We start from the raw sequence: 14,586 nt of genomic DNA, 5'->3' as shown, positions 1-14,586 counted from the left end.
TCTATCAGTGTCCATTCTCTGCATTGTCACCAATATGGCCTTAGGGAGTGAAGCAAAATGCAAAGATGTTAAAGTTTATTTTTATTTGGGGCCCCTAGTACTCATCACTCCTTCTCAGCTCCCTCTGTATTTATCCTTCCTCTTTTAGAAAATATTCTGTGACCTCACCAGGTATTCCTCTTAAGAAGAAGGACACTGTAAACTCTTTACTTGAGGCGTTAGGAAATATCTAGATAATCCCTCTCAAAGGCTTTATATTTTAAAAGAGAATCCTAGAGAGGACAATGCAAATCCAAAGAAAATACTTTTTAGTGGTGATATTTTAGGGGCTATATTGGGGGGGTGGCAGCACATTTTGGGGTACATTGATTACACCGTACCACACAGCTACCTGCATGTACCATACACCTCCGACATGTGTCTGTGGGTCCTGCCTCCTTCTGAAGTCACTATTTTAATCACTGTCTAGTTTGCTTGGGGACTTTTTTCCCCAAGAGATAGGGAGGCTTCTGCCTCTGTACATTAGCAAATAGTAGGGCCTCTCCTCTGTGGGAGGGCTTGCCCCATCTTACCCCACTCCACACTACCTGAGAGGTCCTGATGAATGTCGAGAGAGAGAGAGAGAGAGAGAGAGAGAGAGAGAGAGAGAGAGAGAGAGAGAGAGAGAGAGAGAAGCCTGATCTAACTTTGAAGAGTTTAAAATTCCTTTGTGGTTTTTCTTCCCCTTTCTCTCCCTCCCTCAGGTTCTAAATCCAATCTAGCTCCTGGCCAACCGGTGGAATTAAAGGATTAAGAGCTACCCAGGTTTTATCCCGATATGAAAAGATTTCTCAGAGAGGCTCATAGTTCAGAGTCCAAAGCCAGCAAAATCATTCCTCGGTAGGAGCCGAGTATTGTTTTGAAAGCCTTATTGGAACCACCTTTTGAGCTGTTGGCTGAAGCATCACAGTTTCACTTATCTCTTAAGACCTCTCTCATAATTGCTCTATGTCCAACAAGCAAAGGGAACTCCAGGCGTTATCTGTTAAGGATCCTTTAATCCAGTTTCATAAGGACAAAGGGGGTAATCAGGACACCTCTGATTCCCGCCTAAAGTCAAGCAGAATTTTAGATGAGCCCTAAGTCCCTTTGTCCCAAGTTTCAATGACAAAAAATATTCTGTTCTTTTGGCGGAGGAGCTAAGGAAGGGGAGGGGAGGTCAGAGATCTGCCGTTTTAATTGTGCACTGCAAAGACTGTTGTATTATGTTATTTGAACTTTAATGGCTTATTGGGGATGTCACTTTCCAATAGGCCCTAGAGTAACAACCTTGTAAGAGGTGAATATTTGTCGTATGGATCAGGTTTTGAAGGATAGTCCTGAAGGAGCTGGCAGAGCCCACATGTGGGCAGCTTTTGGGCAGTATCTGAGGAAATTCTTCATTTTAAAAGACTTTAGAGAGCTGGATACTGGGGAGCCTGGTAATTTGATATGGGAACATGAACATTTTGAAACTTATCAAAGAAGTACTGTTTTTGCCTCCCCAAGTACCTTTGGGATTCAGAGACACAACACCCAAAAATCCAGCCAAACCTTACACTGGAGTCAGCATACAGAAATAATGTCCGTGTATCACAGAATCACAGAATGTCAGAGTTGGAAGGGACCTCAGACCCCATCTAGATTGGATGAGAATCCTCTCCCTCATATCCTAACTGACAAATGGTCAGTAGGTCTTACAGTTTTGGCTTGATTTTTTTTTTTTCCTTTTGGAAACTAGGTCTCCTTATCTCTCAAAGGCTGGAAATTCAGTGGCTGCTCTTGGACCCAATCCCAATGGAAGCTGTGATATAGTCTTTTCCCACCTGGACTGCTTTGCCCCTGATTGGCTACAGGGTCCACCATATTGGTGCCACACTTTGGACCTCCAACTACTGCATTTCATGATTCACCAGCCTCAGTTTCCCTGTTCATAGAGATTCTGAAATGCCATTCAACCACATCTGGCTTGGTTTTTGTTTAAAGATAGAGTGAAGGGGGAGACTCACTATCTCTAAAAGCTAACTATTCTATTTTAGGATAAAGCTAATTGTTGGGACAGTTTTTTTTTTTTTAACACATATCCTATAGTTGTCCCTTTGGGGCTGTTGCCCATTGCTCCTATTTGATATGTGAACATGAACATTTGAACATAACTTCTGGAGCGAACCAGAACTACTCTTCCATGGGACAGAATTTCAAACATCTCCCTATGTCTTCTTTTTTCCAGGGAAAAGAAACATTCTCAGTTCTTTTGATTCTCATGACAAGACCTCTTTAAAGAATCCTTATGACTCCCTATTGGACACTTACCAGCTTATCAATGTGCTTCCTAAAATGTGGCACCCAGAACTAAGGCAATATTTCAGATACAGGCAGAGGACAGAAAGAGCTATTCCCAGGTTTTTTAGGGGCCTGGGCTATAAACCTTCCGCCTCTTATCTCCCTCCTGCTTCCCAGAGCGGAAAAGAAAGGCTGGCCAGGTGATTTCCATCTGCCTGAAAGCAACATCTCAGGGCCAGGAGTCACCTTCCTGTCTGTTGTGCTGCTTGCTCTACAGCCACAGGTAAGAAGAAGAGAGAGATCTTTCTCCTCCTACACCTTCCACTTCCCAATGTTTGTTTCCTGAGAAAAAGCAGCAAAGCACCCGGCTGGGCTGACTTCCATCTAGCTAGCACAGTGCTTACTTCCTGCTGCCAACCTGATCTCTGACCTCAATGTGGATGTGTCTGATACAAAAAGAAGCAATCTTCCTTCTGGCCACAAACCTTCCATTTCCTTTTAAATCTGTCCCTTGAAAAGGAAGAAGAAAGTTGATGGGGAGCACAATTCCCTTTCCTAGTAGTACAGGTTAAGTTTCTAACTCCTGCCTAATTACAGCCTTCAGAGAGAAGAATAAATAGTAGTGAAACAGGGCCTTCCATCTGATTATTTGTGTGTCTACCTCATGCTTCAGTTGTCTTCAGAGTAACCTCCAGTCATTCCTTCTACTCAATGATGATCCTTCTCACAACGGTCATACTCTGATCATACAAATTTCAGTGATTCTGAACCCCTCTTGTCACCATCCAAATACCATTCCTTATCGCCCTTCACATGATTTGTCATTCCCAATTCCTCCCATTCCAAACTTCCCTCTCCCAATCACCATCTCCTTCACGATACCCTCTGGAATGCTTGTTCTATGGATGACAAACTTCCTTTCATCCTAAATCTTTCCCTTTCCCACTTCTTCCATCTTCCAGCTGTTCCTGAAACCTGGCTTACCCATGTTGCCATAACCTCCCTAGCTGTCCTGTCCAGGATTGGCTGCACTTTTGCTCATAATCCCTTGGGTGACTGGTAGAGTTATGGCTTGGAATACTTCTTGCTCCCCATTGCCACTTCCAGGTTCTCTTCTTACCTCCATCACTAAGTAATCTCTCCTTTGAGGTTGATGCTGTTCACTTCTACCACCTAATGAATATCTTGGTAGCTATTGTCTACAGACCTCGTTTTCTCTCATTCTTCTTCAATGAGTTTGATATATGGCTCATAATCTTCCTCTCCTCCTCAACTCCTTCCTTCACATGCTCTCAAACTTCAACATATTACAGGCCTCTCCTCCAAGCATCCTACCCACTCAGTTCTTAACTAATTAATTGCCCATGACCAATAGGTCATATTCCACCACACCTTAGTCATATGCAAAGAAGATCATACATTTCATCTTGTCATCACTTAAAAATGTACCAACTCCATGTTCAATTCCAAATTTTCCCTATCCAAAACCTATTGGCTTGTTACCTCTCCCTCTACTTTCCCTTAACAAACCCTTTCTTTGTATACACTCTGACTGACAATTCATCAATCTCTTAATTCTCTTCCAGGCCATCATCTTCAAAGCTACCCAGACCTTGAACTAGCTACTTTTTCCTCTTTTCACCATCTTGACTTCTTGATGAATCAATTCAGTTTCATTCTGTCTCTCCCTTTTTCTAATATCATTTCATTGATTGCATCCAACTGAACTTCAGTCTTGGAACTTTCCCACCATCTACTGTCTTCTACTACACTCATACTGAAAAAAAATTACACAGCTAATCTGATTGAATCCTCTCCAAATTTATGTCACATACCACAACTCAGCCCTCACTGCTGTTACACAATCCTACTATATTTTTCTTATCAGTCCACTATCCTATTCTCCACAGCAGCTCTTCCAAACTTGTTCATCCCTCCTTCAGCCTTCCATACACCCTCCTATACCAATCTCTTTCAGTTGAGCTCTCTGCTTCCTATTTTACAGAAAAATAATTAAGACCATTTTTTTGTGTTTTCCCTTTTATTCCCTCTTTTTCCACTCAGATACCTTCTGCTACCATCTCCTTCACCTTTCTCTCAAATGATGGTCTTACTCTTTATCATAGTTAACTCCTCCATCCCCTTCCATCTCATTTCCTCCAGTAGATTAATCTCTCCATTATTCCCACTCTATCACATATTTTCTTTCTCTTTATAAATAATTTTTCCTAGTTTGTTTCTTCCCTTCTAATCTTGTTTGCATTAGTTTTGTTTGTACAAAAGCTTTTAAATTTGATATAATCAAAATTTTCTATTTTGTGATCAATAATGATCTCTAGTAGTTTTTTTGTCACAAATTCCTTCCTCCTCCACAAGTCTGAGAGGTAAACTATCCTATGTTCCTCTAATTTATTTATAATCTCATTCTTTATGCCTAAATCATGAACCCATTTTGATCTTATATTGGTGTATGGTGTTAAGTGTGGATCCATGTCTAGTTTCTGCCATGCTAATTTCCAGTTTTCCCAGCAGTTTTTGTCAAATAGTGACTTCTTATCCCCAAAGTTGGGATTTCTGGGTTTGTCAAACACTATATTGCTATAATTATTGACTCTTTTGTCCTGTGAACTTAACCTATTCCACTGACCAACTAGTTTATTTCTTAGCCAATACCAAATGGTTTTGGTGACTGCTGCTTTATAATATAATTTTAGATCAAGTACAGCTGGGCCGCCTTCATTTGATTTTTTTCATCAGTTCCCTTGAAATTCTTAATCTTTTGTTCTTCCAAATGAATTTTGTTATTATTTTTTCTAGGTCATTAAAATAGTTTTTTTGGAGTCTGGGATAGCACTAAATAAATAAATTAGTTTAGATGGCATTGTCATGTTTATTATATTCGCTTGGCATATCCAAGAACACTTAATATTTTTCCAATGGTTTAAATCTGACTTTATTTGTGTGGAAAGTGTTTTGTAGTTTTGCTCACATAGTTCCTGACTTTCTTTTGGCAGATAGATTCCCAAATATTTTATGCTATCGACAGTCATTTTGAATGGATTTTCTCTTTGTATCTCTTGCTATTGGATTTTGTTAGTGATATATAAAAATGCTGAGGGTTTATGTGAATTTATTTTGTATCCTGCAACTTTGTTAAAGGTGTGGATTATTTCTAATAGCTTTTTAGTAGAATCTCTGGGGTTCTTTAAGTATACCATCATATCATCTGCAAAGAGTGATAATTTGGTTCCCTCATTACCTACTCTAATTCTTTTAATCTCTTTCTCAACTCTTATTGCCGAAGCTAGCGTTTCTAATGCGATATTGAATAGTAATGGTGATAGTGGGCAGCCTTGTTTCACTACTGATCTTATTGAAAATGATTCCAGTTTATCCCCATTACATACAATGTTTACTGATGGTTTTAAATAGATGCTCCTGACTATTTTAAGGAAAAGTCCATTTATTCCTATACTCTAAAGTGTTTTTATTAGGAATGGATGTTGGATTTTATCAAATGATTTTTCTGCATCTGTTGAGATAATCATATGGTTTTTCTTAATTTGTTTATTGATATAGTCAATAATAGTTTTCCTAATATTGAACTAGCCCTGCATTCCTGGTATAAATTCTACTTGGTCATGGTGTATTTTCTGTAATCTTTTTGCTAATATTTTATTTAAGATTTTAGCATCAATATTCATTAGGGAGATTGGTCTATACTTTTCTTTCTCTGTTTTCAACCTACCTGGTTTAGGTATCAGTACCATGTCTATGTTATAAAAGGAATTTGGTAGGACTCCTTCGATCCCTATTTTTTCAAATAGTTTATGTAGCATTGGAGTTAATTGTTCTTTAAATGTTTGGTAGAATTCACATGTAAATCCATCTGGTCCTGAGGATTTTTTCTTATGAAGTTGATTAATAGCTTGTTCTATTTCTTTTTCTAAAATGGAACGATTTAACCACTTTGCTTCTTTCTCTGTTAATCTGGGCAAGCTATATTTTTGAAGGCATTCTTCCATTTCATTTAAGTTATCAAATTTATTGGCATAAAGTTGGGCAAAGTAACTCCTAATTATTGTTCTAATTTCCTCTTCATTAGTGGCAAATTCTCCCTTTTCATTTTTAAGACTAACAATTTAATTTTCTTCTTTCCTTTTTTAAATTAAATTTATTAAGGGTTTATCTATTTTGTTGGCTTTTTCATAAACCCAACTCTTAGTTTTATTTATTAATTCAATAATTTTTTATTAATCTCTCTTTTTATTTTTAGAATTTCCAGTTTAGTGTTTGGGGTTTTTTAATTTGTTCCTTTTTCTAGCTTTTTTAGTTGCAGGCCCAATTCATTGACCTTCTCTTTCTCTATTTTATGCAAGTAGGCCTCTAGAGATATAAAATTTCCCTTTATTACCGCTGTGGCTGCATTCCACACATTTTAGTATGACATCTCATTATTGTCATTTTTTTGAGTGAAATTACTAATTATGTCTATGATTTTCTGTTTCACACAATCATTCTATAGGATGAGATTATGTAGTTTTCAATTATTTTTTGGTCTATTTTCCTTTTTTTTTTATTGAATGTAATTTTTATTGCATCATGATCTGAAAAGGATGCATTTACTATTTCTGCCTTTCTACATTTGAATTTGAGGTTTTTATGTCCTCATATATGGTCAATTTTTGTATAGGTTCCATGAGCTGCTGAGAAGAAAGTGTACTGCTTTCTGTCTCCATTTAGTTTTAGATCCAAAGATCTATCATACCTAACTTTTCTAGTATTCTATTTACCTCTTTGACTTCTTTCTTATTTATTTTGTGGTTTGATTTATTTGATTCTGAGAGTATAAGGTAGAGATCTCCTACTATTATTGTTTTGCTGTCTATTTCTTCTTGTAGCTCTCTTAATCTCTCTTTTAAGAATTTAGATGCTACACCACTTGGTACATATATGTTTAACACTGATATTGCTTCATTATCTGTGCTACCCTTTAGCAATATATAGTGCCCTTCCTTATCTCTTTTAATTAGATCAATTTTTGCTTTTGCTTGATCTGAGATCAGGATGGCTACCCCTGCTTTTTTGACTTCCCCTGAAGCATAGTAGAATCTGCTCCAACCTTTTACCTTTACTCTATATGTATCACCCTGCTTCAAGTGTGTTTCCTATAAACAACACATTGTAAGATTCTGGCTTTTAATCCAGTCTGCTATCCGCTTCTGCTTTTTCGGGGAGTTTACCCCCTTCACATTTATGGTTAAAAATTACTAATTCTGTATTTCTTGCTATCTTGTTAACCCCTGCTTATGCTTTTCTCCTTTCCTTCTTCCTTTCCCCCCCTCCCCAGTATTAAACTTGCCTCTAACAGCCTTCCTTTTTTAGGGTCCCTCCCCTTACCTTAGAATTCCTCCCCTTTTATTACCCCTTTTCCTCACAATTTCTGTATTTCCTTCCACTTAGCTTATTCTTTCTCTTTTCACTTTTCCACTCCCACTTTTCAGTGAGGTGGGAGAAATTTCTCTGTAAGTTGAATATGTCTAACATTTTTCTCTTTAAGGCAATTCTGATGAGAGTAAGATACACACTGTGTTCATCCCCCTCCCTCCTTTCCCTCAGATATAATAAGTTTCCTTTGCCTCTTTGTGAGATGTAGTACCCCCACTTTACCCTTTTTCTAGTACAATTTCCTTTCCACCTTTAGTTTCTTTTTTTATATTATAACTGTAAAATCAAATTATACACATGTTCTTTATGTATATTCATAACAGAAATATAGTTCCCATGATTTATTTTTACCTTTTTATGTTCTCTTGAGTCCTACATTTGGAGATCAAACTTTTTGTTTAGTTGCGGTTTTTTCATCAGAAATAGATGAAATTCACCTATTTCATTGAATATCCATCTTCTTCCCTGAAAAAAAAAATGTTCATTTTGACTGGGTAAGTTATTTTTGGTTGCATACTGAGTTCTTTAGCCTTTCAGAATATCAGATTCCAGACCCTTTGGTCCTTTAATGTGGATGCTGCTAGATCCTGAATAATCCTTATTGTGGCTCCTCTATATTTGAATTTTTTTTCCTAGCTGCTTGTAGTATTTTTTCCTTGGTCTGATACTTCTGGAATTTACACAATATTTCTTAGAGTTTTGATTTTGGGGTGTCTTTCAGTAGGTGATCAATGAATTATTTCAATATCTATTTTATCCTCTGTTTCTCTAACATCTGGGCAGTTCTCTTTGATGAGTTATTGGAAAATAGTGTCCAGGCTCCTTTTTTCATCATAATTTTCAGGAAGTCCAATAATTCTCAGATTATCTCTCCTAGATCTATTTTCCAGGTCTGTTATTTTTCCAAGTAGGTATTTGACATTTTTTTCCCATTGTTTCATTTTTTTGGTTTTGCTTGACTGATTTGTGGTATCTCCTCTAGACATTCATTTCCATTTGTTCAATTCTGATTTTTAATGAATTGTTTTCTTCATTTACTTTTTAAAATTTCTTTTTGTTATTGTCCAATTGAGTTTTTAAGTGAGTTGTTTTTTTCTGTGGATTTTTTTTTCCATTTTGTGAATTTTATTTTTTAGAGAGCTATTTTCTTTTTCCAATTCACTGATTCTGTTTTTCCAGGATTTGATTTCTTTATCCACTTTATCTTTAAATGAGTGGGATGACTTATCCAGACACTTTTGCCAAGCTTCCCTTTCCTTTCCCCATTTTTCTTCTAGCTCTATTGCAAGAGCCTTTTTAATTTCTTCTATGAGAGTCTTGTGTGGTGAGGACCAGATCATATCTGCCTTTGGGGATTCATCTGGAGACACTCTGTTTTTAGTCTCCTCAGGGTTTGAAGTCTGCTCTCTATCTGCAAAAAAGCTATCTATAGTTAGAGTTTGCTTTAATTTCTTGCTCATTTTGACAAAAAAGAATCAAAGAAAACAAACAAACCAAAAAAAGAAAATGTGGTCTGCTTTTTGGGCAGTATGGTATTACCAAGCTTCCTTTACAGATGACTGGAGGTATCAATGAAGCAGCAGTGGAACAGCAATGGCTGCATTGCCTGCATAGCAGCCACTCTCTGAGACTCAGAGAGTGTGCTGAGTCACTCTGGGTGTTGGGTGGGTGTGGTCAGGTCCCAAGAGACCCCAGTGTTTTGGGATTGAGGTCTTTACCCCCTGTGTTTATAGCTTCTCTGCTGATCTACTGCCTTGCTGCCAGGGCAAAGAAGTTCACACTGGGTAAAGTTCTCCTTGCAAATTTTCCAATGGCTGAGACTACACCTCTCCTCCCTCTGGTTTGCTCAGCTTTAGCTGCCTTCCGTGCTCACGCTGCCTGCCTGCAGTCTAGGCCTGGTCTAACTGTCCCTGGCCATGAGTAAAACCAGACCTTTTCTGGTGAATTTCAGGGATATCTTCTGTTGGTAATTATTTGTGAATTTTTTTTCTCAGTCAAGCACTAGTTCCAAGGCTGTATCATGGAAAAAAAAGTATTCTGAGGGCAAGAAAGAGCTTAGACAGATGTGTGTGTCCTCTCTGCCATCTTAGCTGGAAGTCCTAATTTAATTTTTTAAAAAGATTTTATTTAATCAGCCAAGATTTACCTTCTAACCCTTCTACTCCAATTTCCTCTGTCACTTAAGAACATGAGAAAACCAAAACTCATTACAAATATATATACTGAAATTCTAATAAATATCTACGTTAAACATGTCAAAAACAAAATTTGTCTAAGTCTGCCTTCTGAGTCCTTTACGTCTCTACCAGGACATGAGTTCTTAGTCCTCTGGAGTTCTGGTTGGTCATTACACTGATAAAAATTCAGTACAATAATATTCCATCATGTGTGGAATTAACAGAGTGAAGAAGCTTTCATGGGAATATAGCTTTAAACTATACTTTAATTGTGACTTGAGACTTTATAATAACATAGAGTTATAGCTAAAAAGTTACAGTTGTTGTCCCCTCCTATTTCCTATCACCTGTTAATTAGCATTTAATTACTTCTTTTAAAGATAATGATGGCTTTGAATTCTCTTAAGAATTTATTACTTGTATTCTTTTGTTTCTGGGTTAGATTTCCAGAATTAGAATGTAAGCCTGGATATCCCCCAAACATTGGGAGAAAAGATCAAGCGGGGTGGTGGGTACTTGGGGGGCTTCTGCAATTCAGGTTATTTAATCAGGTTTCAAAGTTATGCTTGGCACTTCCTTCACTGACAAACACCTTGTCAGATGGGAGATGCCCTTTCTTGTGAGATTGTAATAAACCCCTTATTGTTTTTTTTTTTTTTTAATTCTAAGAGTCTTTGATTGTTTTTGTGGACATTACTGTCCCACACAATCACATATATAGAACATAACTTATTTAGCCATTTCTCAGTTTATGAGTACTCCCTCAAATTTCATCCTCTACTACCTCAAAAAGAAGTAGAAATATTTTTGTATAAGAGTTTATTTTGATAAGGACTTTCTTCTCTCTCCTTAACCATTTCTCCCTTTCTCTTTTCCCTCCTATTTTCCTCTTGAGTAATATGGAATTTTTTTACCCAAATCTCTCTCTCCCTTCTCTCTCTGTCTCTTGTGTTTTTCTGTATTTGTCTTTCTCTATCTGTGTTATGGGCCAGAACTTGAAACAAGGTGTTAACTCATTAGAGTTGATGGAAACAATGCTTGTGTGCTTAGGATTTACACCTTTGGGAGAATTCACACATTAGCACTCACACCTTTGAGAGTTCACACATTAGCTCACACATTAGTTCACATGTTTGTGTGATTTCAGGATTCAATATGAGATATCCGAATTCACACCTCCCATAATCCCACTCTCGGAGGAGGAGTCAACCTTTGAGTTTACACTTCTAAAAGAGCATAAAAACAGGTGAGCTTAGTCAAGAGAGTTCAGTTAAAAAGATTGAGAGGGGAACATCAGTTGGAGATTGAGAAGCCAGGAGTCAGAGTTGAGCTGGTGGCAGAAGCTGGCAGAGAAGCTGCAAGAGCTCTTGGAACCAAAGAGGGAGAGAGGACACCAAGAAAACTAACCGGGCTATTTTGGAGGAAGCAATAAAAGATCTGAACTTTTAACACTTGGCTGCATTTGGAGTGATTATTACTTGGAACTGAAACTAAGGCTGCCTCCAGAGAACCCTCCCCAAGAAACCTGCTCCCACAGAGAACAATCATATATTTGAGAAAAAGAAGAGAACACTACATTTCTCTGTCTGTCTTTTTCTGTCTCTCTCTGATTCTGTCTCTTTCTCCTCCTTCTTTTGACCAATACAGATAAGAATGAAATTCAAATGTCAGCTATTTTCCTTCACCCCTTCCTCATTGTTTATATTGCTATCTGAATATCTTGATTATGTGAGATAATTTTTCCTAACCTTCCTTTCCCTTGCTTCCTAATTTATTCCTCTTCCTTTTCCTTTCCACTACTTTTTTTTTTTTAAGATCATCAAAACTTAATAGAAACACTCCCATGCCTTCTCTAATTGGACTTCCTCTATGAACCATCATGATGGTAGGTTCAGAGGAGATATATACATTATCTCCCTGATATTTGAATATAAGCAGTTTATCCTTATTTAGTATTTTATCATCATCATCATTATTTTTTATATATTTCATCAGGAATGCTTATAAAGCCCTTTATTTCATTAAAGATCCACTTTCCCCCTATAGAATTTTATGCTCAATTTTGTTGGGTAAATTATTTTTGGCTATAAACTCATAGTTTTTGTCTTCTAGAATATTGTATTCCAAATTCTGCAGTGCTTGATAGTGATGGTGACTAGATTATGTATGTAATCCGACTATGGCTTCTAGATATTTGAATACTTTCTTTCTGGTTGCTGACATATTTTGTCTTTGACTTAGAAGCTCCAGATCTTGGCTTTGATGTACATGGACATTTTATATTGGGAATTTTTTCCCTCTTCCCTTCTTTCCCTTTCCTTCCCTTCCCTTCTTTCTCTCTTTCTCTTTCTTTCCTTCTTTCTCTCTTTCCTTCTTTCTCTTTCTTTCCTTCTTTCTCTTTTTTCTTTTTTCTCTCTTTCTTTCTTCTCTCTTTCTTTCCTTTTTTCTTTCTCTCTTTCTTCCTTTTCTTGTTTCTCTCTCTTTCTTTCCTTCCTTCCTTCTTCCTTCCTTCCTTCTTCTTCCTTCCTTCCTTCCTTCTTCTTCCTTCCTTCTTCCTTCCTTCCTTCCTTCCTTCCTTCCTTCCTTCCTTCTTTCTTTCTTTCTTTCTTTCTTTCTTTCTTTCTTTCTTTCTTTCTTTCTTTCTTTCTTTCTTTCTTTCTTCTTTCCTTCTTCTTTCTTTCTTTCTTTCTTTCTTTCTTTCTTTCTTTCTTTCTTTCTTTCTTTCTTTCTTTCTTTCTTTCTTTCTTTCTTTCTTTCTTTCTTTCTTTCTTTCTTTCTTTCTTTCTTTTCCTCTTAACTTCAGGGCCAATACTCTATCCACTGAACCATCTAACTATCCCCCAATTATTCTTAAAATTTTTACTTTAGGTCTATTTTCTAAATCAGTTGTTTGTTTTATTATGAGAACTGATTTAGAAAATAGATCATCTTTTTTCATTTTTCAGTCTTATTTTATTTTATTATTTCTTATTGTTTTATGAAATAGTTGACTTCTACTTGGTCTATTCAAATTTTCAGGGAATTTGTTGCTTAGCAAGGCTTTGTATTCTGGGGGTCAAACTGTTAGTTCTATTTCCATTTTTTCTTCCATACTGCTCATTTCTTTTCCAATTTTTCCCTCAAGCATTTGTTTTCATTTATAAAATAAAATAAAATAAAACCCCTTTAAAAAGCCCTCTTGTTTCATCTTTTCCTGAAATTCTGCTTAAATTTGTGCCAAAGCTGTGTTTTTTTCTGAGGCATTATTTGTAGATATTTTGGAGTTATTCTCTCCTGCATTTATGTTTTGAGTATTGCTGTATCAATATAGTCATTATGGTAAGGTTCTCTTTTTAGCTTGTTCATTCTTTCAACCTACTTCCTATCTTTGAACTTGATGTTTGGACTAGGCTCTGCTATGCATCTAGAGAGATGCATCTTTGTAGGCTGAGTCACATGATAGAAGATTTTGCTTTGAGTTTGAAGTCTGAGTTTCACCATTGTCGGTGCTATTACTAGCTTCTGAACTTCCTCTTTTCTCAGTAGACCTCCTAGGGCACACCTATAGTGAACACCACTGTCATATGGAGCTCCTTTTCTCGGTATTCCCAGCTCTGTCATCTGGTCTGGGTAGTGGGCAACAAAACTGCCAGTTAGCACTTATCCCTGTGGCAGGGCCATGGTGGGGCTCTGGCAGCCTGAGGGCAAAACCATCCTCCATTCCTACAAGCTCATAACTGAGGGGTCATCCCTGACCCTTCCACTTCCCACATAGCCAAGCTGTTGCTATCAATTTCACTTCTTTAACATCCCTCCCATGCACTTCCTTCTCTCTCTGGACATTACGAGCACTCTAGTACAGCCCCTCTTTACCTCAAGTCTAGATTATTGCAACAGCTTCCTGGGGGCTCTGCTGCCTCAAGTATCTCCCATTCTAATCTTTTCTCCACTCAGCCATCAAAATGCTTTCCCTAAAATACCGATTTGACAATGTCATCAGTGGTTCCTTATTGCCTCCAACTTCAAATACAAAATCCTCTCTTTGGTATTCAAAACCCTTCTTAACTTAGCCTCTCCTACCTTTCTGGTTTTCCCACACTTGCTCTCCTTCATGAGTTCTTTCATTCAGTGACACTGACCTCCTGGGTATTCTATGGACAAGATTAATCTCTGGGTATTTCTCTGGCTTGTCCCTCATGCCTGGAATGCTTTTCCTCCTCATTGTCACCTGTTGACTTCTCTGGAATTTTTTAAGTCTCAGAGGAAAACCCATCTTTTTTAGGGTGACTTTCCCATCCTCTCTTGATTTTAATGCCTTTCCTGTCTTTATGACTTCCTATTTATCTTCTTCATAACTTGTTGGTACATACTTGTTTGTTTCTCATCTATCTTACTGGGTTGTAAGCTCCTGGGAGCTTTTTTGGTCTCTTTTTCTATTCCCAGTGTTTAGTAAAGTGCCTGGCATGTGATAGGGTCTTAATAAAAGTTATTTGACTATCAAACTACTAGTCCTGAATACTGCATTTTTTAAAAATAGTATTTTAAATACATGCAAAAATAGTTTTCAACATTCACTTCTGCCATCCTATGTATTCCAAATTTTTCTCCCTCTTATCCCTCCTCCCCAAGACAGCAAGCAATCTGGTATAGGTTAAACATGTATAATTCTTCTAAACATATT

The sequence above is a fragment of the Antechinus flavipes genome, chromosome 2 (genome assembly GCF_016432865.1).
Source record: "Antechinus flavipes isolate AdamAnt ecotype Samford, QLD, Australia chromosome 2, AdamAnt_v2, whole genome shotgun sequence".
NCBI classification, from domain to species: Eukaryota; Metazoa; Chordata; class Mammalia; order Dasyuromorphia; family Dasyuridae; genus Antechinus; species Antechinus flavipes.
The sequence above is the reverse complement of the archived record's forward strand: the minus strand, read 5'-3'. Positions refer to the sequence as shown.